The sequence below is a fragment of the Malania oleifera genome, chromosome 5 (assembly GCF_029873635.1).
Source record: "Malania oleifera isolate guangnan ecotype guangnan chromosome 5, ASM2987363v1, whole genome shotgun sequence".
Lineage (NCBI taxonomy): Eukaryota > Viridiplantae > Streptophyta > Magnoliopsida > Santalales > Ximeniaceae > Malania > Malania oleifera.
Window position 1 is genome coordinate 44,451,496 of NC_080421.1, and position 21,191 is coordinate 44,472,686.

General features: G+C 37.3%; 1 non-coding gene across 1 annotated transcript; it reads left to right on the forward strand.

The window, feature by feature from the left end:
- The first annotated feature begins 534 nt into the window (after positions 1–534).
- LOC131156826 (small nucleolar RNA R71) lies at positions 535–642 on the forward strand. The gene has a single exon (XR_009137096.1). It is a non-coding gene; the product is annotated as a small nucleolar RNA R71 (small nucleolar RNA).
- Positions 643–21,191: the final 20,549 nt, after the last annotated feature.

Sequence of the window (21,191 nt, forward strand, 5' to 3'; positions counted from 1 at the left end):
GGAGATGGCTCCGCTTGGTCATTCGTCCAACTGAAATTTGAATGACTTCTACAACCTGCATTGTAAGTATCAGAATAAGGTTCATAAGAAATCTCAGAAACCATATACACCGGGTTAGACTGATCAAGCAAAACTTCCTTAAGAGTAGGAATAGTTGGACATGCATCAGTCGCATGCCCTGGATCCTCACATATGCTGCATTTCTTAGAAGATGAGGGTAAAACATGCATTTCATTTACCTCCTTAAGCTTAATGGAATCTAACCTTTTGGACATCAATGCAAGTCTAACATTCAAATCATCAACTTCTTCCAATTGATACTTACCGCCCCCACTAATACATTTTTGCTTTTCAAATTTATCATACACATTAGAGACATCCCAATATTGGGCGTTTTCAGCCAAATAATCAAAATAGTCAAAAGCTTCTTTGGGCTCTTTATTGAAAAACTCACCATTACACATTGTTTCCACAAATTGCCTCATCTTTGGTTGCAACCCCTCATAGAAAAAACTGATGATCCTCCAATTCTCATACCCATGGTGAGGACATGCATTTAAGAGGTCTTTGAAACGTTCCCAACACTGATAAAATGTTTCCACATCATTTTGGCAAAAATTCATGATTTGTCTTTTCAAGGCATTAGTTCTTTGCATAGGAAAAAATTTCTTTAAAAACTCAGCTTGCATTTCTTGCCAAGTCCCAATGGATCTTGGCCTTAAGGAATAAAACCAGGTTTTTGCCTTATCTTTTAAAGAAAAGGAAAACAATTTCAGTCTTATTACCTCTTCAGTGCATGTTCTATCCATGAATGTGGCACAAACTTCTTCAAACTCTTTAATATGCAAATATGGGTTTTCATATTCAATGCCATGAAAATGAGGTAATAATGGAATCATCCCAGGTTTAAAATTAAAAGCATTTGCATTCAAAGGTAGAACAATGCAGGATGGGGTACTGGTCCTAACAGGTTGCAAGTATTCTCTGAGTGTCCTATTAGGGTTCTCTATATCATGAGGTTCATTCTCAGCCATGATGCTATGTGTATCAGATGGTGATTCAAGTGAAACAGGTTCACTTGATGATGAGATGGATGAGTTTGTCCTGACTAGTCTAAATGTGTTATCTCTAGCCCAACTAGTCATACAAACGCAATATAAACGCAATAAAAGCAAACAAGTCAAGGGAGAGGAAGTAGATATCACCCAGGCTGTGAAGACGTTCACAGCTCTAAAACACCTCTCTGAAATCTGAGAAACACTTCGATGACACCAATTAATCCCCGGCAACGGCGCCAAAAACTTGACTCGTTCTGAGTTATGCTTCCAAGTGCAGAAGTGTCAAGTTGTATCAAGGATGAGTCCAGGATCGTATTCCATAGGGACCACTGAGTATCAAAGTATTTGTGAAAGTTTAGTGAAATCTTGTTGCTGTAAAATATGGGTTGAAAATATTTTTAGTCTTTTATGCTTTTGAGAAAACAGTAAACAAAGTGAGAAAAGGTTGAGTAAACTATCAAATGAAACTAAAATTTTATCAATTTTCCAAAAATGTAAATCTAATAACGCAACTAAATTAAACAGATTAACTGAAACAATTTACCAAATACTCGGGTTACGGGTCAATGTCTACTTGCTTCCATCGTTTATTAATTCCCTAGGCCGTACTCCACTTCTTGTTAATCCAATCAAGGCATTAATAAGATGAAATTTTATTACTAAGCTCGAGTAAATTTGCCACATCCAAACGGAAGAAAATATAAACTCTCATTAAGCATCAACCGAATGTCGTGTAAATTAGTTGATGAAAATCCTAGATTAAATCAAGGTTTTGATGTGCCTAACGTCAACAACAAAACAAGAAACAAGAGCTAGCAATTTATCAACGATGCCTTCAATTTTTCGGTTTTAACCAAATAAAAGTTTAACAATGATATTTTAGGGGAACTAATAAACCATGAAACGCAAACGACATCGACCCACAACCCGAGTTACTGAACTTAGCTACTCATGCTTGCAATAAAAAAAATGGAAATCCTACGTCTAATCAAGCAAGTATCAAAATTCACGCTAACTAAAGACACTAACTTTGAACACGAAATTAAAACACGCACCAATAAAAACTCAATGAAACACATACGTAGACAATAAAAACCGAACCTTTAACAAAAATTACGAATAAAAATAATTAATCTAAAACGAATAAAATTCACTGCTAATATTACTTGAGAATTCAAATAAATAATTGAAATACAATAACATTCAAAATCAATTTTTTTTTTCCAATTTACTTCACTAAATAAAAACATTGATCATGACCAACTTAATAATAAAAGAAGACATAAAAGAAAAAAACAAAGGGAGAGAGAGATAGAGAAGGAAAAGAGAAAAAAAATAGAGGGAGGAGTCACAGCTGGCCGTTTGTAACTCTGTGGGCTGGCCGTGGAGGCTGCCGCTGGAGATGCTGGTATGAAGTGAACAGCCGTGGGAGCATAGTGGCCGGTGTTTTTCATGGGGAAAACTATGTGTTTTTCATTATTACATTTTTGAGAAAAAGGGGACGATGGGCTGCATCCCTGGTTTTGTTGAAAACCAAACATATATGTTGATTTATACTGTGTTATAAGGATGGTTGTGCCTTGACTTGTTTAAACTGTATGTGTTTGAAAAACCATGATTTAGATTACCCAATGGGTGTGGTTTGTTTGGTTATATGAGTGTGCATGTGTGTGTGATATGTTGAAATGCTAGTAAGAATGCGATTCCGAAATTGTTCCAGGTACTGAGAGTGTCTGGCTCTATATCCGAGGGCGTGAGCCTATTCCAAAAAATTAGGCCGACGGGTGTGGATCCACCATTTAGCGCCGATACGATGCCATGGGAGTCGGGGACTAGCCATGTGCCAGTGGCACCGTGTTTGCGGGTTGGCTACAGGCCAACGCCGTATGTCGCGAGCCAGCTTCAGGCTGAAGGGTGTGACAACATCGGGATTGCTGATCATGTGGATGTGTATATGTGCGTGTATGCACTGTGTAAACTAGTATTGGATTGCATTTAACTTCGTGTATGTTGCATCATGATAACACTCAAATGCCACACACCGATATAACCTGTGTTCTTCCTTACTGAGAGGTCTCTCACCCCTGCTGTATGTACATTTTTAGGGTCCTTCGAGCAACCAGAACTAGCGTCCTGGTGTAGGGAGCATAGTGGCCGGTGTACTGTGATTAGCGCTTGGGTAAGCGCTAGGACTATATTTTTGGTGGGTTGCCATTTTGAGATGTATTTAGGCACCTGTTTGTATATTTTTTATAGAGTCGTGTTCTGCTCTTGTATAGACTCTCGTATGGTACTGCATATGTATATATAGAATGATTTTTTCCCGTTGCGTATATGATTGTGTTGGATGTGTTTAGGGTGCCTGGGAACCCCATGGGGTCGGACCCTCATCCTTTGTTTTATATCTTAGGATGATTTGTATGATACAGGGACATGTTAGATTCCATTCTCACCCCTGGGTCTCATTTCGGGGTTTGGGGCGTGACAGTTTGGTATCAGAGCTAACCAGGTTACTAGATCTTGTAGACTTGGTTAGGCTTAGCTGCGAGTACATACTAGAGCATAGGATGTTGGATATAGGTATATTTGATTGAGGGTTGTTCAATTGCTAGATCAGGATTTGTCGACGGTATTCCGTGTTTTTCCTGGGATGACGATTCCAATAAAAATAGGGCAGATCATTGATGACTTTCGTGTCAGTGTGATTCGACAAACCTAGACCTGGCAGGGAGTAGTTAACGTGATAAGTGTAGATCATTGTGTTATCTGTATATGTCGTAGGGATACTGATAGATTCCTATTGTGTTGCAGAATGGAGTCCAAGGATAATGACCTGGGAAGTGGCTCCGAGGAGACTGCGAGCGATGAGTCTCCTTCTGTTCCTCGAGGTTTGACGAGGCAGTTATTACGTGAGATCGAGTGGAGTGTGAGGAGACGTGAGCGTTCTCTTGTTGCTACGGGGTGCACCATTGAGAGGTTCACACACATGCATCCTCCGACGTTCTCTAGAGGACCTGACCTGATGACAGCAGAGGACTGGATGGAGAAGACTGAGAGGATTTAGGAAGTCCTGCACTGCACGGATAGGCAGCGAGTCCTCTATGCTTTTTTCTAGCTGTCTAGGGAGGCAGGTCGATGGTGGATTGCAATGATTCTATTGGAGAAGCATAGAGGTGGTCCTGAGGAGATGACGTGGAGCCGTTTCAAGGAGGTGTTCTTTGATAGATAATTCCCGGCTTCAGTACATGATGCGAAGGCGGATAAGTTTTTTGCTCTGACTCAGGGAAGTATGACGGTGTAGGGGTATGTGGCTCGGTACATAGAGCTGTCTCGCTTTGCACCATGTTTGATCTTAAGCGAGTATGAGAATACTTGGAGGTTTAAGAAGGGCCTGAGGAAGGATATCCACAGACTAGTGGGTATGCTTCAGATCCGTGAGTTCTCGGTGTTGGTGGATAAAGCCACAGTGATTGAGACCGGTATCCAAGAGGACGACGTGGATCAAGAATCAAGGAAGAGGACATTACCTTTTGGTTCTCAGACAGGATCTCGTCAGGGATCGTGGAAGAAGAGGAGCAAGAGCTCGGGATACCGTTAGAATACCGAGCGCCACGATTCTTAGATGAGCCAGACTAGTGGTCATTATACCAGATGCCACAGGTGGCACGAGGGTGAGTGTCGGTCATTTGGGGGTAACTGTTACAACTGTGGCCAGCCAAGCCACATGTCTCGTGATTATCGTGCATCGAGGCGAGATGTGACTGCATTTAGTGGGAACCAAGGGAACAATCAGATACCTCGGGGAACCGCTCAGACGAATATAGCTCCGACCAGAGTATACTCTCTTACTCCAACGGACGCTGAGCAGGTAGGGAACGTGGTGACAGGTACCTTAGTATTGCTTTCGAATAAGGCTTCTGTTTTATTTGATTCGGGTGTAACCCATTCTTTTGTATCTGTGAGTTTTATTGGACGGTGTGGGACTGAAACCCAAGACATGAATGAGGTGTTATCTGTTACTACACCATCTGGGAGTGTATCTTTTTGTAGGAAGATGTTGGTAGACTGCCCAATGGAAATTCAAGGAAAGCTGCTACCGGTAAATCTTGTTGTATATGACATGTTGGGGTTCGATGTCATTCTGGGGATGGATTGGTTGTTCACCAGTTATGCGGTGAACGACTATCATAGGAAGGTGTTAGTTTTCAGACCTCCTGAGGAGTAGGAGTACAAATTCGTGGGATCGTGTGTGCGTCCAACGCCACAGATTCTGTGAGTACTACAGGCGAGGAGGCTACTCTTGGACGGATGTTTGGGGTACCTAGCTTGTGTGCAGGAGCCGTCGCGGAATGAGTTGAGGCTCGAGGACATTCGGGTAGTCAGGGAGTTTCTGGATGTATTTCTAGATGATTTACTCGGTTTACCTCTGGATCGTGAGGTGGAGTTTACGATAGAGTTACTGCCTGGTAAGGCACCGATCTCTAAAGCCCTGTACCGGATGGCTCCAGCAGAATTTCAGGAGTTGAAGGAGCAGTTGTAGGAATTACTGGACAGGGGTTTTATTCGACCTAGTGTTTTGCCCTGGGGAAGTCCAGTATTGTTTGTGAAGAAGAAGGACGGGTCGATGCGGATGTGCATTGATTACCATAAGATTAACAAGGTGACGGTGAAGAATCGCTATCCTTTACCGCGTATAGATGATCTCTTTAACTAGTTACGGGGGACAAGAGTCTTTTATAAGATCAACTTGCGGTCAGGATATCATCAGGTGAGGGTCAAATCGGAGGATGTAGTGAAGACAGCTTTCCGAACCAGATATGGCCACTACGAGTTCTTAGTCATGCCTTTTGGGTTGACAAATGCTCCGACGGTGTTCATGGATCTGATGAACAGGGTTTTCCATGAGTACCTTGATCAATTCGTAGTGGTATTCATTGACGACATTTTGGTATACTCAAGGAGTACAGAAGAGCACATGGAACATTTGGGGTTAGTGTTACAAATTCTATGGGAGAAGAAGCTGTATGCTAAACTGAAGAAGTGTGAATTCTGGTTGAGTCAGATTGCGTTCTTAGGCCATGTGGTTACTGGGAATGGTATATCAGTTGATCCTAGCAAGATTGAAGCTGTGGTCGACTAGGTAAGGCCAAAGAATGTGCAAGAGGTTCGGAGTTTTCTGCGACTAGCGGGTTACTATCGTCGGTTCGTAAAGGGTTTCTCTAAACTGTCTGGACCTCTGACACGATTGACTAGGAAGGGAGTCCAGTTTGAGTGGACTAGTGATTGTGAGCAGTGTTTTCAAGAGTTGAAGTACCGACTGGTTATTGCTCTAGTGTTGACCATTCCTTCGGGGGATGGTGGATTTGTGATTTATAGCGACACGTCTCTGAAAGGTCTGGGATGTGTGCTTATGCAGCAAGGTAAGGTAGTGGCGTATGCTTCTCCGAAATTGAAAGAGTACGAGAAGAATAATTCTACGCATGATCTGGAATTGGCTGCTATGGTATATGCACTAAAGATCTAGTGACACTATCTTTCACTAACCATAAGAGTCTTAGGTGTTTCTTCACAGAGAAGGAGTTGAACATGAGGTAGAGGCAGTGGCTAAAGTTTATTAAGGACTACGATTGTACGATCAGTTATCACCTGGGGAGGGCTAATGTGGTAACTGATGCGTTGAGTCAAAAGTCAGGGCCTACGGCTGTATCTGCGGTTGTGACTCAGTATCATGCCAGGCGGGATCTAGAAAGCCTTGGCATGGATTTGGTGGTTGGTGATCATCAGGCTTATGTTGCTGGTTTGGTGGTTTAACCGAACTTATTTGAGCGTATAAAAGCTGCGCAGGCTAGTGATGCAGAGTTGGCAGAGGTTATGGTAAAGGTACAGCAGGGACTGGCTACAGAGTTTAACATCTCTGAGGGAAGTGTGTTTAGGTTTGGGACTAGGTTATGTGTTTCGAATAATGATGAGATCGAAAGGATGATTTTAGAGGAGGCACATCGTTCTATGTATACGGTACATCCTAGTAGTACAAAGACATATCAGGACTTGCGCGAGACCTTCTGGTGGTCTGGCATGAAGAGGCAGATTGCTCAGTTCATAGAGCAGTGTCTGACGTGTCAGCAAGTGAAAGTTGAACATCAGAGGTCAGCACTGCCATTGCAGCCTTTGCCTATTCTGGTGTGGAAATAGGAGCATATTTCCATGGATTTTGTGACTGCATTGTCACCAGTACTTCACGGGCAAAATGCTATTTAGGTGATCGTGGATAGATTGACAAAATCTGCTCATTTCATACTAATGAAAGTTAGCTATCCTTTAAGTAGGCTGGCGGAGTTGTATGTGCATGAGATTGTGAGAATGCACGGGGTACCGGTGTCCATTGTGTTAGATCGAGATCCGAGGTTTACTTCTTAATTTTCGACGAGCTTACAGGAGGCACTGGGACGAAGCTTACTTTCAGTACAGCGTTCCACCCCCAGATTGATGGACAGTCAGAGAGGACGATACAGATTTTGGAAGATATGTTGTGAGCTTGTGTGTTGGACTTTGGTGGTAGCTGGATACAGTTTATGCCACTTGTAGAATTTTCTTATAATAAGAGCTTCCAGTCTAGTATTGAGATGGCACCGTTCGAGGTTTTGTATGGTCGGAGGTGTCGATCTCCTTTATGTTGGGATGAGGTTGGTGAACATCAGGTGTTAGGACCTGAACTTGTGCAGCAGGCGTCTGAGAAGGTGGGTATGATCCGGGAGAGGATTAGATCAGCTCAGAGTCGGCAGAAGAGTTATGAAAATGTTCGCCGCCATAATTTAGAGTTCGAAGTGGGAGGTAAAGTATTTCTACGTATTGTTTCAATGAAAGGGGTGATGAGATTCGACAAGAAGGGCAAACTGAGCCTGAGGTATATCAGACCATTCGAGGTACTTGAGCAAGTGGGTTCTGTAGCCTACAGAGTTGCACTACCTCCAGCACTCTCGATGGTCTATGATGTGTTTCACGTATCCATGTTGAGAAGGTACGTACTGGATCCTTCACATGTTATCAATTATGATGAGTTAGAAATTGGGGATACTTTAGTGTATGAGGAGATACCTATTCAGGTTTTGGACCGTAAAGTTCATAAACTTCATACTAAAGAGATATCGTTAGTGAAGGTATTGTGGCGAAACCACGAGATTGAGGAAGCTTCTTGGGAACTGGAAACGAAAATACGCCGAAAGTATCCACAGTTGTTTTGAGCACTTGTACATGATCCTACTATGGGTTGGGATAGGTGGTTAGTCGTCAGGAGTGTATGTATTGTGAACTCCTGAGACAGTTGTATATGTAACCACGGTATTCTTCCGCTATAAGTGAGGGTATGTATGTGTATGTGTATGATGGGACTACGCTGTAGTGGTCACCAGTGTTTCTCTAGAGTGGTATATATATGTGTTTTGATTGTATGTGTGAGTCTGTGAATAAGAGATGACAAATTTCGATGATGAAATTTTGTAAGGAGGGGAGATTGTAAGAACCCGAATAGTGATAAGTGGGTTTAAATATTTAAAGAGAGGGGCATTTTGGTAAAGGACCAGGCCTTGTCGACGAAGCTAGAATTCATCGACGAAGTCTTTCTCCTTCTCGTCGACGAAATTCAGAGACTCGTCAACGAGGAGAAGTTGAGGAGTTTCAGAAACCGAGAATATCAGGATTCGTCGACGAATTCCTCGTCTCGTCGATGAGAAGACTATAGGGAGTCATCGATGAGGCACCATTTCGTCAATGAGTTTGCCCGGGTCAAAGGGCTATAAATATCAAATTTCATTACTTCTTCATTAAGAAACTCAAATTCTATCTCTCTCTCTAGAACTCTCCCTTCTTTCTCTCTCTCTCTCTCTATAGATTTCTTTGCGGTTCATCGCTGGAATCGTGAATCTGAAGTTATCATGAGGATCGTTGAAGGATTCTCTACAAGTTCTACGGATCAAAATCCCATTTCGGAGATTTTTGGATTTTGGCGTAAAATCGAGGTAAGGCTTGGTTTCCATTTCTGATCTGATAGTTTTGTAGGAAACTGTCTTGAGAGTATATTCTGTACTGTTGATTGTAGGTTTTGGAACTTGGTTCGCTGTTTAGGGACCTTGGAGTTCAAGATTGGCTATTCGGGGAAAAGGTAAAGGGAACTATGTTTATATTGGTTATTTTTGAAATCGGACTCGGTGGAATTGTGGTTCACGATCTTGTGTGTGTTTTGGCTACTCATTTGGGGGGATCTAACGGGGAAAATTATGGGTTTTTCATTATTACAATATTGGGAAAAAGGGGGCGACGGGCTGCATCCCTGGTTTTGTTGAAAACCAAACGTATATGTTGATTTATACTGTGTTATAAGGATGGTCGTGCCTTGACTTGTTTAAACTGTATGTGTTTGAAAAACCATGATTTAGATTACCAAATGGGTGTGGTTTGTTTGGTTATATGAGCATGCATGTGTGTGTGATATGTTGAAATGCTAGTAGGAACACAGTTTCGAAATTGTTCCAAGTACTGAGAGTGTCCGGCTCTATATCCGAGGGCTTGTGTTTCATCGCCTACCATGTAGGCAAGAGTGTCTGGCTCTATATCCAAGGGCGTGAGCCTATTCCGGTAGATCAAGCCAAAGAGTGTGGATCCACCAGTTAGCGCTGGTACGATGCCATGGGAGTCGAGGACTAGCCATGTGTCGGTGGCGCCATGTTTGTGAGTTAGCTACGAGCCAACGCCGTATGTCGCAGGCCGACTTTGGGTCGAAGGGTGTGACGACACCAGGATTGCTAATCATGTGGATGTGTATGTGTGGTGGTATGCACAGTGTAAACTAGTACTGGATTGCATTTAACTTCGTGTATGTTGCATCATGATAACACTCAAATGCCACACACCGATATAATATATGTTCTTCTTTACTAAGAGGTGTCTCACCCCTGCTGTATATACATTTTTATAGGTCCTTCGAGTAACCGGAACTAGCGTCCTGGTGTAGGGAACGTAGTGGTCGGTGTACTGCGATTAGCACTTGGGTAAGTGTTAGGACTGTATTTTTGGTAGGTTGCCATTTTGAGATGTATTTAGGCACCTGTTTGTACATTTTTCATAGAGTCGTGTTCTACTCTTGTATAGACTCTAGTATGGTACTGCATATGTATATATAGAATGACTTTTTTCTGCTACGTATATGATTGTGTTGGATGTGTTTAGGGTGCCTGGGAACCCCATGGGGTCGGACCCTCATCCTTTGTCCTGTATCTTTGGATGATTTGTATGATACAGGGACATGTTAGATTTCATTCTCACCCTTCAAGGTTATGGTATGACAACTGTAATAACCATGACACTGAAATAAACTGTAACTGTGTCAACTGTATTTCTGAATTGAACTGTAATTTGTAAGTCATGGTACTAGAAACTGTATAATCATGGTACTAAAAACTATATAATCATGGTATTCTGTAATTACTATAAAACATATCCACTGGTTGTATTTCTGTAAAACATACCCTGAAAATACTGTAAAACATGCTTCTGTACTATATTTATATTCTCAAGCCACACAGTGATTTAATACATAATATTCATAATTAATAATATGTATAATGTCCTGTTGTGAATAATAAACTGGTAAAAATATACATTTCATACTAGAAATCATTTTAGAATTACTTAGCATAGCATATTTCCCTTACCTGATTTCTACTAAAATCCCCCTACTGAGACAGGTCCTACACCCATAGGGTTCTCCACTCAACAACCTGAAAACCATATATCCCAGAACAAAACATCACTATTTCTACATCTACAACATTTCCTACAATTGCTGGAAAGTCAAATTCCGAATAAAAGACCTTACCCTAGATTTCGGATGAATTCCAACTTTGTCCCACCAACGATCCGCTCCAGCAGACTTGGAAAGAACTTCCCCAGGAGCGTCGTGGTGGCCTCAGATTGTCGATCCAGCAAACGACGGGGCTGAAATCGAAGAGAGAAGAGAGAGAGGCTGTAGGAGTGAGGAGAGAGAGAGTCTGCGCTAAAATTCTGCGTAAAAACTAAGTTTAAGCACTATTTATACTGCGGGATTCATCAACGAGCCATGTCATCTCGTTGACGAGTCCTTCAGTAATTTCATCGACAGACCCTACCTCCTTGTCAATGAATTTCAGACTGCCTAAAAACCCCCTCTTGGTTTCTTCTCGTCGACAAAGCCCCCCCTCGTCAATGAGATCCTGCTGTACCCTCGTCAACGAATCCCCTATATTCGTTGACGAGGCCTTGATAAATTTATTGGGGTATTTTTCCCAAAGTGCGATGTCGTCGACTGCCTCCTTCTGTTACTGTTTCCATTTCTCTCCCTTTTTATTATTTAAATACCATTATTATTTGGGTCGTACAAGTTAACTTGAAGATCTCAATCTTCAACTATTTTGGTGAAAAATAAGATCTTTCTCTCCATTTTTGTGATCTTCTCCTCCACGTTGACAGTACTAGTCATCATGACAGGCATGATGTTAATGAATGAGGGGATGTTTAGTTGTGTGGGATAGATTTCTTCCACGAGGCTTCAAAGAAATGATCCAAATCTATTAGAAGAGTATTCTTTTGACATATGGATCCGTGTTCTACTCCTACATTGGATTACTCAGAAATTGGAGAAACCTTCAAGTTTGAAATTTTTTGGCAAAAAGATTAAGTATTATTATGTATTTTGGCTCAGTATCCTTAACTTGAGAATTCTGTAAGGCAAGGATCCTTGATCTAATTCGAGTGAGTGGACTTGCAAAACTAAGTTATTGGTGTCATCACATGTAGATCTAGAAGCTGCGAAGGGCATAGTGACATTTTTTTTGGTTTGATTCTTCATAAGAGTCTTTGGATTTGACGATGCAAAAAAGGAGGAAGAGATAAGAGGCAGAGTCATCCCGCTAGGCATGCCAAAAATTTGTAATGACAAAATCTGTGCCTTGAAAATGAAGACAGGAAAATTGGTACAAATAATTAATTTTATATTGAATAAAATAATGGGTACAATCTTTATAAATTTTCATAATGAAGTAAAATGTCCTCTAATTCGATCTCCTTGAAAGTGGATTCGCCAATTCGAGGGCTCGGGAAGCGTGCTTTCGAATGAAGTGATGATAGGTCCTCCAAACATTCAATTTGATGATCTTTGGAAAATGTAATTGATTTGTTTATTTTTTATATATATATTAGATAAGATCTATAGATTTGAAAGCTCGAGGTTGTCTTGAATAAGTTGATGGTGGATCTTCTAAAGGATTAATTTGACAATCTATGGAAGCTGGATTTGCTTGATTTTGGTTCAACTTGAAAATATCTATTGATTTGACAAAGTTTAAAATCAATTGGAAGATGGATCCATATCCAATATTCGTGACCATGAGCCTAATCATAAACAATGGATTCTTGGAAGAAGAATCAATTGCTCGATATTGATCAGAATTTGAGTATTCTTTGATTCCAAAGAATGAAAGCTTGGTCCTTAATTTTTGTGTTGGCCTCTTCGTTTCTCCAAGCCTAATCCTCATCCCCTTCTTGGAAAGGTCATATAGAGTATTCATAGGAAAAATCAGGGTTATGTGAAAATCCTGAAAACTTACATATCTTGACACATGTCCTTTGTGTGTTGGCTTTACAAAAACGGGCCAATTAGTTGCATTTTGTTACAAGTCCAAGGCTTTCCTTTTCTAATGATGCCCATTATTTATTAGGCTTACTAAAATAATTTACCAAATTTATGTTATTTTAGCTAATTAAATCAAGTTTAGGTAATACTAATTTTTTTATGCCTATAGTTGAGAAAAAATAAATTTGCCCATTAAGAATTGCTATCATGATGGATTAATAGGATAGGTAGTTAGGAAGAAAAAAAGACAAAGATTACAGGAACCTCCACTATTGTTTCATGGAAATCAATGGTAGCTAAACAGAAACATCCTTATAGCAAAGTTCAACTTACAATCTTCTCTTTATGTTTTTTGTGTTTCTGTGATTTAACAATCCTTAGAAGCTAAGGGGCAAAGTTCAAATAGATCTTAGAAATAAAAAAATTACCCAATATTTATGGGATTGAAGAAGTTTGAAGAATCTGTATAGAACCACTCTACTATAGGAAGAATAAAGATGGAAGAAAGAATTGGACGATAAGAAATGACATATGACACATTAATAAAACAAATCTTTGATAGACAATAGATGAGTATTAAAACTAGTTGGATAGGCAAACATATCATGACAAAATATGAAATGCTTGAATATTCAAAGTAAGAACACCCAACACATCAACACTATTCATTTTATGGCCCTAATAGTCAAAAGTGCATAGGACTACCTAATAAATGATAGTTATGTGCCCCGTGTAGAGGGCACACAAAAGCATTTCTCAACAAAATATATTCAGAGATAACAAAATAAAAGTCAATATGAAAATATTAATCCCACAAAAAAGAAATAAAAGTAGAAATAGGCAAAAGAAAGTACTCACCTTCAGAGCTTTCTCTTCATTATAAATGAATTTGGGTAGTTTCCTAATTAAATTCTTATGGTCCGCTTTATCCAATGCCTTGCTAATCTAGAAAAAAAGACAATGATTCTTAGGTAGAAGGGAATTGTTGCTTGCTAAACTAGAAAAAACAAAAAAATTCAAGTTGAAGTAAAATTTTAGCAACAATTCAAATCACGGTTAACATATAACAATCAATACATATGTAAACTGTACAAAAACAATCCACAACAATTATATGAAAGTAATAATAACAAATACACAAGAAATTACGTGGTTCGACAATATCTACATCCACGGGAGTAAACGACAAAGATTTCACTATCTTCTTGTCCAAAGGACATGAACAATACATCAACCATGTACAAAAATATCATACACAACATATATATAAAGTTCTTAGAGGTTCTCCCTCCAAAACCAAACCAAATTAACATCCTAATTTAAAATTTTAAAAACTATGATGGCAACCCGAGCCAAACCGTCGACGGTTTGTAGACATACCATCGATGGTTTTAGACAGAGAATAAAATCTCTCTGAAACTGGGACAAACCGTCGATGGTTATAGGGCTACCGTCGACGATTTCCCCTGCTAACACCAGCATCTTGATTTTCAACCATATTTTCTCTTTGTGCATGCCTTCCACTCACTCATATGAGCCACATATCACAACACTGCCCACATATCAATACTACCTAAGGTGCACACACACAACCCAAAGTTCTAACTGTTATTCCTCCCAAAACGAAGCCAGCAACAAAGATGCTTGTGCTGCTTGGCCTTCCACTTTCACTTTAATTACAAGAAGACATTGTCATTAAAATAGGCAGTCATTTTAATTGAAATATGGAAAATAATGACAACAAAATGGCAACTTTAGAGTTGAAAGAACAAAACAGTACTGGTATCTTTCCTGACCTTTTAGTGGTTGTTTGAAGTTTAAGAGTCGCACTTTGCCCAAGTGAATACTGGCATTAGACAACAAGATGGTATAGCCTCGACTCCCGGGAAACTGGTCCACTGGCCTGAAAATAGAGCCTAGCAAAAATTTTCAGGAGAAATACGACAGTCTACGTATTTTCACATCTAAGCATATTGAACGAAGTGCACAACAATAAGACAAGTGAAGTGGTTTCGAATGTATCTACCCTGTCAAAATAAACTTATGTTGTGGACTCAACTCTCGTAAATTAAACCAAGCAATATCCAATGAAAGTAAACATTCCATCACCATAAAAAACTCAAGCATAAGTTCAGGTAGACCAAAGTAAATTCACAACAACACCCTCACGATTTGAAAAAATATTAGGCACATTGGGTGTCTAATTGAAAAGTTACAAATTTTATTACTGCTATTAAAAATTTACTAATTGAAATAAATTATAATTTTTTTTATTAATGGCAATTTTGTGCCAACTTTAAAAAAAAAATTATGATTTTTAAAAAATAAAAATTTGAACTAAAATGACACATGTCCAAAACTAGTTAGCATGCATAAAATAGGTTTTTTTTAAAAAAAATTATTATTATACTTTATGTTGTGTCCTTGATGTGCTTAAAAAAATTTTCGACTTGGCCTACGTATCTTGCTTCCGGCATAGTGTCCTGACTTGGTCAAAGCTCACCTTTTAAGGAGAGTGAGACTATGTGAGAGAGAAAGGATTGCAATCCACAAACAGGACAGCACATGGAGAAACTCGAAAATTGGAAAACGTAGCAATGAAATATGTTAAAAATGGAGGAACAAAAAAGAGAGAGTGAGTAGAAATTGCATTAATTTATATTATATACAAAAGTACGAATAGTATAAATCATTTTGTGAGAAAAATATCCTGATCTTTTGAAAATAAGACCAAATATTTCTAAAAGTTAAATTTTGTATCATATATATCATAATCTGTTGACCTTATTGGTTACACCTAGTTTTGATTATGACAAATACTTTTGGTACTAATGGTTGTATTGAGAATTGCATGCAGGTTCACCTTATGCACACTTTAAGACTAAAAGACATATCATGATGGCGTGAGGTGTTTGTGCGAAGAAATAAGATCTATGTGTTGTATTTTGTATTCATTTGATTATTTCTTCATTCTAGAATGTAATTTATTATGAACTATGCACGTGTATGGCTTGTAATAATTTGCATTATGCATGGTAGGTAGGTATGCTCAAAACGACCATAGTTGGACTTTAAGTACCTACAAAGACCTTAGGGAAGGTCAACCGACATCGGATTTTTCTGGTAGGATAGAAAGTCCTTAGGTCTCTAAACAAATGCACTAATAAGTCCTCATTATCATCTTCATATTAGGGGAATTAAAATTAGCTAAAATTAGACTTAAAATTGAAAAGGTTGAGAGGGTTCGGGCGACTGAACCTATGCCATGTAAAGCGGCTCGGGCGACCGAACAAGTCAACATGTTGACTTAGCTTCGGGCGACCAAACCTATTTTGAACATATCTTCCTCGGGCACCCAAAGGCTTTTCAGAGCACTTTTCAACTACTCGGGCGACTAAACGTTTACGTTCAAAAGAGGCTCGGGCAACCGAACTGCCTAATTCAATTAACCAAACTCTGAGCCGGGCACCCGAAATGTCGAACAAAAGCTACTAACTTTTGTTCGGCCAACCGAGACATAATTCGAGCACCCGAAACTCTTAAAGTTGTATTTTTGGCTGTGTCTGTTCGGGCACCCGATCTTATGACCGGGCGACCGAACCTCGCGGGTGAAAAATATTTTTACTAATTTTTAAATTAGGTAAACTGTGTTAATTTTCTTAATGGTCTTTTAAACAATATTAATTATACCCACTATGTCCCCAACGGTCAAAAAATCCTCCTTGCATATATATACTCATTCATTTGTCTTAATTACAAAGGGATTAGCAAACTTGATTAGGGCAAAAATTCTCTCAACTCTCAAAACCCTAAAAACCCTATATTAGCCAAATACTTCTTGAAAACACTCACATACTCCTCATTCTCTTTCTCTAAGCATTGTGAGTATCTCTATAAGGCTATTGTGCTTAAATTTCTCTAGCTAATACTCTCTCTTGATATATTGATTGATTGATTTTATTTTAGAGTATAGCCTAAATTTTTTCCACCGATTTCATTTCATAAATCTAGTGTGGAAAGACTTTAAGGGTTTTGGTTCTTGCATTATTGTTGCAAGTTACCTAAACCTAGATTTTGTGTGCAAAAATCTTTTTCTCAAAAAGTTAGTCTTTCAAACAACTCCATTGTGCTTTAAACATTGAAATATACTATTGAGTTTGTTTGATTTATCTTGCTTAGCATATTTGAAACCCTAATTTGTTTTTGTGATATTCAAATAGTGTGTTTCAAATCTTGCTTAGATATATACTCTAGATCTGAACTGAAAGTATATATGTGATTGAGTGTTTAGCACACATAAGAGCACTGAGCATATTTACATATCATTCGTGCTTGCATTATTGACTGAGTTGTATTGGTGCACACATCTGCTTGCCTAGAAGCAAATTTCTGTGTACACATTTTATACACATTGGTTGTATTATAGGCACAAGCCTAAAGAGGAAAACTAGCCCTGTGGAATAGTCCTAGATTGGCTTAGACCCGGTTAGGAAAGTTAGGTGTGTCGTCCGATTAAGGCATGTCGGTTGAGGTTAGCCCCTTGAATTGACTTAGTTTGTACAGGTGCTGCTCTACCTATTTAAGTGAGCATTACAGTGATAATCCTTGTGCTGGTGTGGCCAAGGCGGGGATGTAGGCACAGTTGGCCAAACCCCGATAACATATCGTGCATGTTCTTTACATTTCCACAATTTACATTTACTGCACGTGTATGTTTGCTTGATGATTGTGTAAATTGACCCTAGGTTGAATTACATTGTTGTTAACATCAGTAGACATAGGCAACAAATTTTAAATAACCAATTCACCCCCCTCTTAGGGTTGCACCATAATTATCATAATCTTTTAAAAGAAAGACTAAACATTTCTAAAAGGTATAATTTTCATACTATATGTACAAGTGTTAATTGTGTAAATCATTATGTATGCAAAATATATCCTTATTAGATAACACTAGATTTCTCTGTGAGCCAGTGGGGACCGTGGATGGTAAGAGTTCTCTGTGAGCCAGCGGGGACCATGGATGGTAATGGAGACGTGTCCCGGGAGTCGGGTTGGCCGAACGTCCAACTGATGCATAGAAGCCTTGTCCGCATCCAGACTTTACCCTGATCAGTGAGACCTGGGGGCAGAGGACGCTGATCTGTAGGTTTGGTGCCGCACCAGGGGGGTCCAAAGGGCTCATTGGTGGCTGGAGTTCCTATGTAAATAAATAAATAAATAAACACTTGATTTAGATAACACTAGATTTAGATCGCCTAGGAATTCTCGTTTAAAAATAGAAGATAAAATATTACATTTCATTAAAAAAATAAAATAAACAAATAGTATATAAATCATGTGTGTGTGTGTGTCTATATATATATATATATATATATATAATAAATGAATAAATTAATAGAAGTACAAATAGGATAAATGATTTTATGAAAAAATACATCTTTAAATTTTCAAAATAAGCTAATAATCCTAAAAGAAAGTAAATTCAACCAAAATTAGGTAATATTATATTTATAAAATATATTTTAGATAAGCTAAATGTTTGAAACCGAAAAAAGTACTTCATTTCACTAAAAACAAACTAAACTAGATATATATATGCGAATAGCGTAAATTATTTTTTAGGAAAAAAAATATTATTATCTTTTAAAAATAAGCCAAAGCATTTCCTGAAAAACAAAATTTAAGAAAAATTTGATAGATTTATATTTAAAATTTTATTTTAAATAATATCAACTAAAATCCATTTAATTAAAAATGAAATAAATATAATGGTATATAAATACTAAATAGAGGATACAACTCAAAATAAAATAGGTAAATACTTCTAACTCATCTAAAATTATTTTGCGTTATCTAATATATAGATAACAATATAACTTCTAAAAATCGAATTCAAAAAAATTATAAACTTAGAAGTACTCTCAAATAAGCTATTTGAAATCCAAAAAAATCTCATTAATTGATCATTAAGTAAACAAAATGTAATAATTATAAATATTTTAGGTAGCAAATCATAATTTAGAAATTATAATTAATTTAGTAAATATTTTCATCGGAAGAAGTCATATATTGAGATTTTTCATAAAATAAAAAATAATAAAAATATTATATATTTTCTTTTATCTTGAGTGAGTTATAAATATTAGGCATAATGTTAATTAGAGCATTCCTCTCATATCATACCTTATATTTTTAATAAAAATATAAATTTTTACAATTAAATTTGAATATTCATACTTGATATTTACAAACTAAATTATGAGAGTATATTATTCTTTAAAAAAAATAAAACTAAATTTTATCAAGAATTACAAAAATATCTTAAATAATGTTATTGCCACTCAATCACGTGCAATGCACATGACACATTTACTAGTTAAAATTAAAGGCTAGTTTAGAGCTTAAGAGACATTAAGAAAAAGAAAGGAAGATACAAACAAATTCATATATATGTAATTTTTCTTAAGAAACAAATTCATATTTTTATATTTAATTATCATAAAAAATGATGAAGAAAATAATATATATATATATATATATATCAATTAATAATTAAATATTTAGTTCTATATGTCATTGACATTTAATTAATTTTAGTTTTAAAATAACCTTTTAATATTTGATAAAAATATATATAATAAAAAATCAAATTTTCTTCTTACTCTCCCTTCACTTCCTTCCACCAAATAAAATTTTTAATTTGAGACCTAAAAGAAATGAATTTACATATTTAATGAAGGTTGAGAGTTAAAGATGTCATCATGCATAGAAGGCTATATAAGATTTCAAAAGCATTAGAGGAAAGAGAGGGAGGATTGGATGGAATGTAAATGATAAAATGCATGTTGGGGTTCAGATGAGACATGGTTCTTCCACCTGAAACCAAGAGGGCAAGACTGCAAACTCCACAAAACCACTTGGTATTTCTGAGAGAAATCTAAAAATTTCCAATGAATGACAAAGAAAAGAAAAGAGAACTCACCATGAATGACAAAGTAGTTTGACAATTTTTATTTTAAAATGCTAGTATTACAATGGTCTTCTTCTTTATTTTCATAAAGGACTATCAACTAAAGTAAAGCACTATTTCATAGGCTAAATATGTATAGTTATTGCAAGAAAAGAAAAGAGAAGTTACAATGAATGAAATATCAATTAGTAGCCCTAATTTTGGGCTATCTTTTGACAATGGCCTATACTATCAGAGCACAAGGCTCCAGGTTTTAACAGGGTCAGGGAAGGTGGTTAGTAGGCAGCCTTGCCCTAATTCTAGAGAAGCTTGTAATAAGTCAATTTTAATTGCAATTTTCATAGCACATGTAATGAAGCCGTTTTAATCCTAAGTCCTTTTATCATTACTTGGTTGTGGCTCCATATTTCACAACAGCTAATTGAGAAGAAGAAGAAGAAGAAGAAGAAGAGCTATAGGAAAATAAATTTCATGTTATATCACGTGATTCAAGATATGCATAACAAGATACCCATGAATAAACCATAACATGATAGAATGTGAACATATTGGGAATTATTAACCCTAGGTTTAATTAACCTAATTTTGATGATAACAAACTATAATATTCTAATGGTTTTGGGCTTAAGTTATTTTTAATAGGGTCAAGTCATTGAAGTTGAAGATTTGAGAGAAGATTTGAAGACTTTATTTGCTTTATTTGGTCTCATTTCTCTCAAGTTGTAATGTATTTTATCTTGTATATCTTTAAGAATATGAAGGTCATGGTACTATCAACATCAGGTTTTGAGGAGCCGTTTGGGTTGCCAACGTTTGATAACTGTTTTAAAATCAAAATAATTTTTGAAAATGGAGGCACTACTTTATGTTATCTTTGAAAAGGCAAAATAAAGAAAGTATTTTGAAGAGATTAGGTTCAAGAGTACATATGTGCATAGGAAACGTAACACTTTAAGTCCTTGTTTTTGAGAATTCAAAGGGTTAGCATCTTGGAATACCTATTTCATCAAATGGTTGTCATACTTACTTTGTATGTGTCTATATGTGTACATCCCATTTGAAATGATTTTTGAAAGAACCAACCCTTGAAAAAGGCTTTCATAGGATTTATAAAAATCCCTATTACTTTGAAGCCAAATATAAAAACAAAAAACAAAAAATACAAAGAACACACATAATACACACATGCATATCAAATAAGTAAAAAATGCAAGGGAGTTTGAGTTTTTTATTTGTTATAATTGAATCTACAAAGTAGATTGCCTATATATGCTCAAAAGAGGAATCAAGCCATCTTTAGTTCCAAATAACAATGTTATTTTGAAAAATATATCAAACAACATGAATTTACATGATTTTGGTTTCTTTGGGAGGAAAACCATAAAAGTTGACTTGAAATCCCTTGAAGTATCTTTTAAAAAGGAGATTCTTTTTAATTCACTCAACAGCTATATCATAAATGGTCCATTAAAAATTTAAATTTTCTAAAAGACATGTT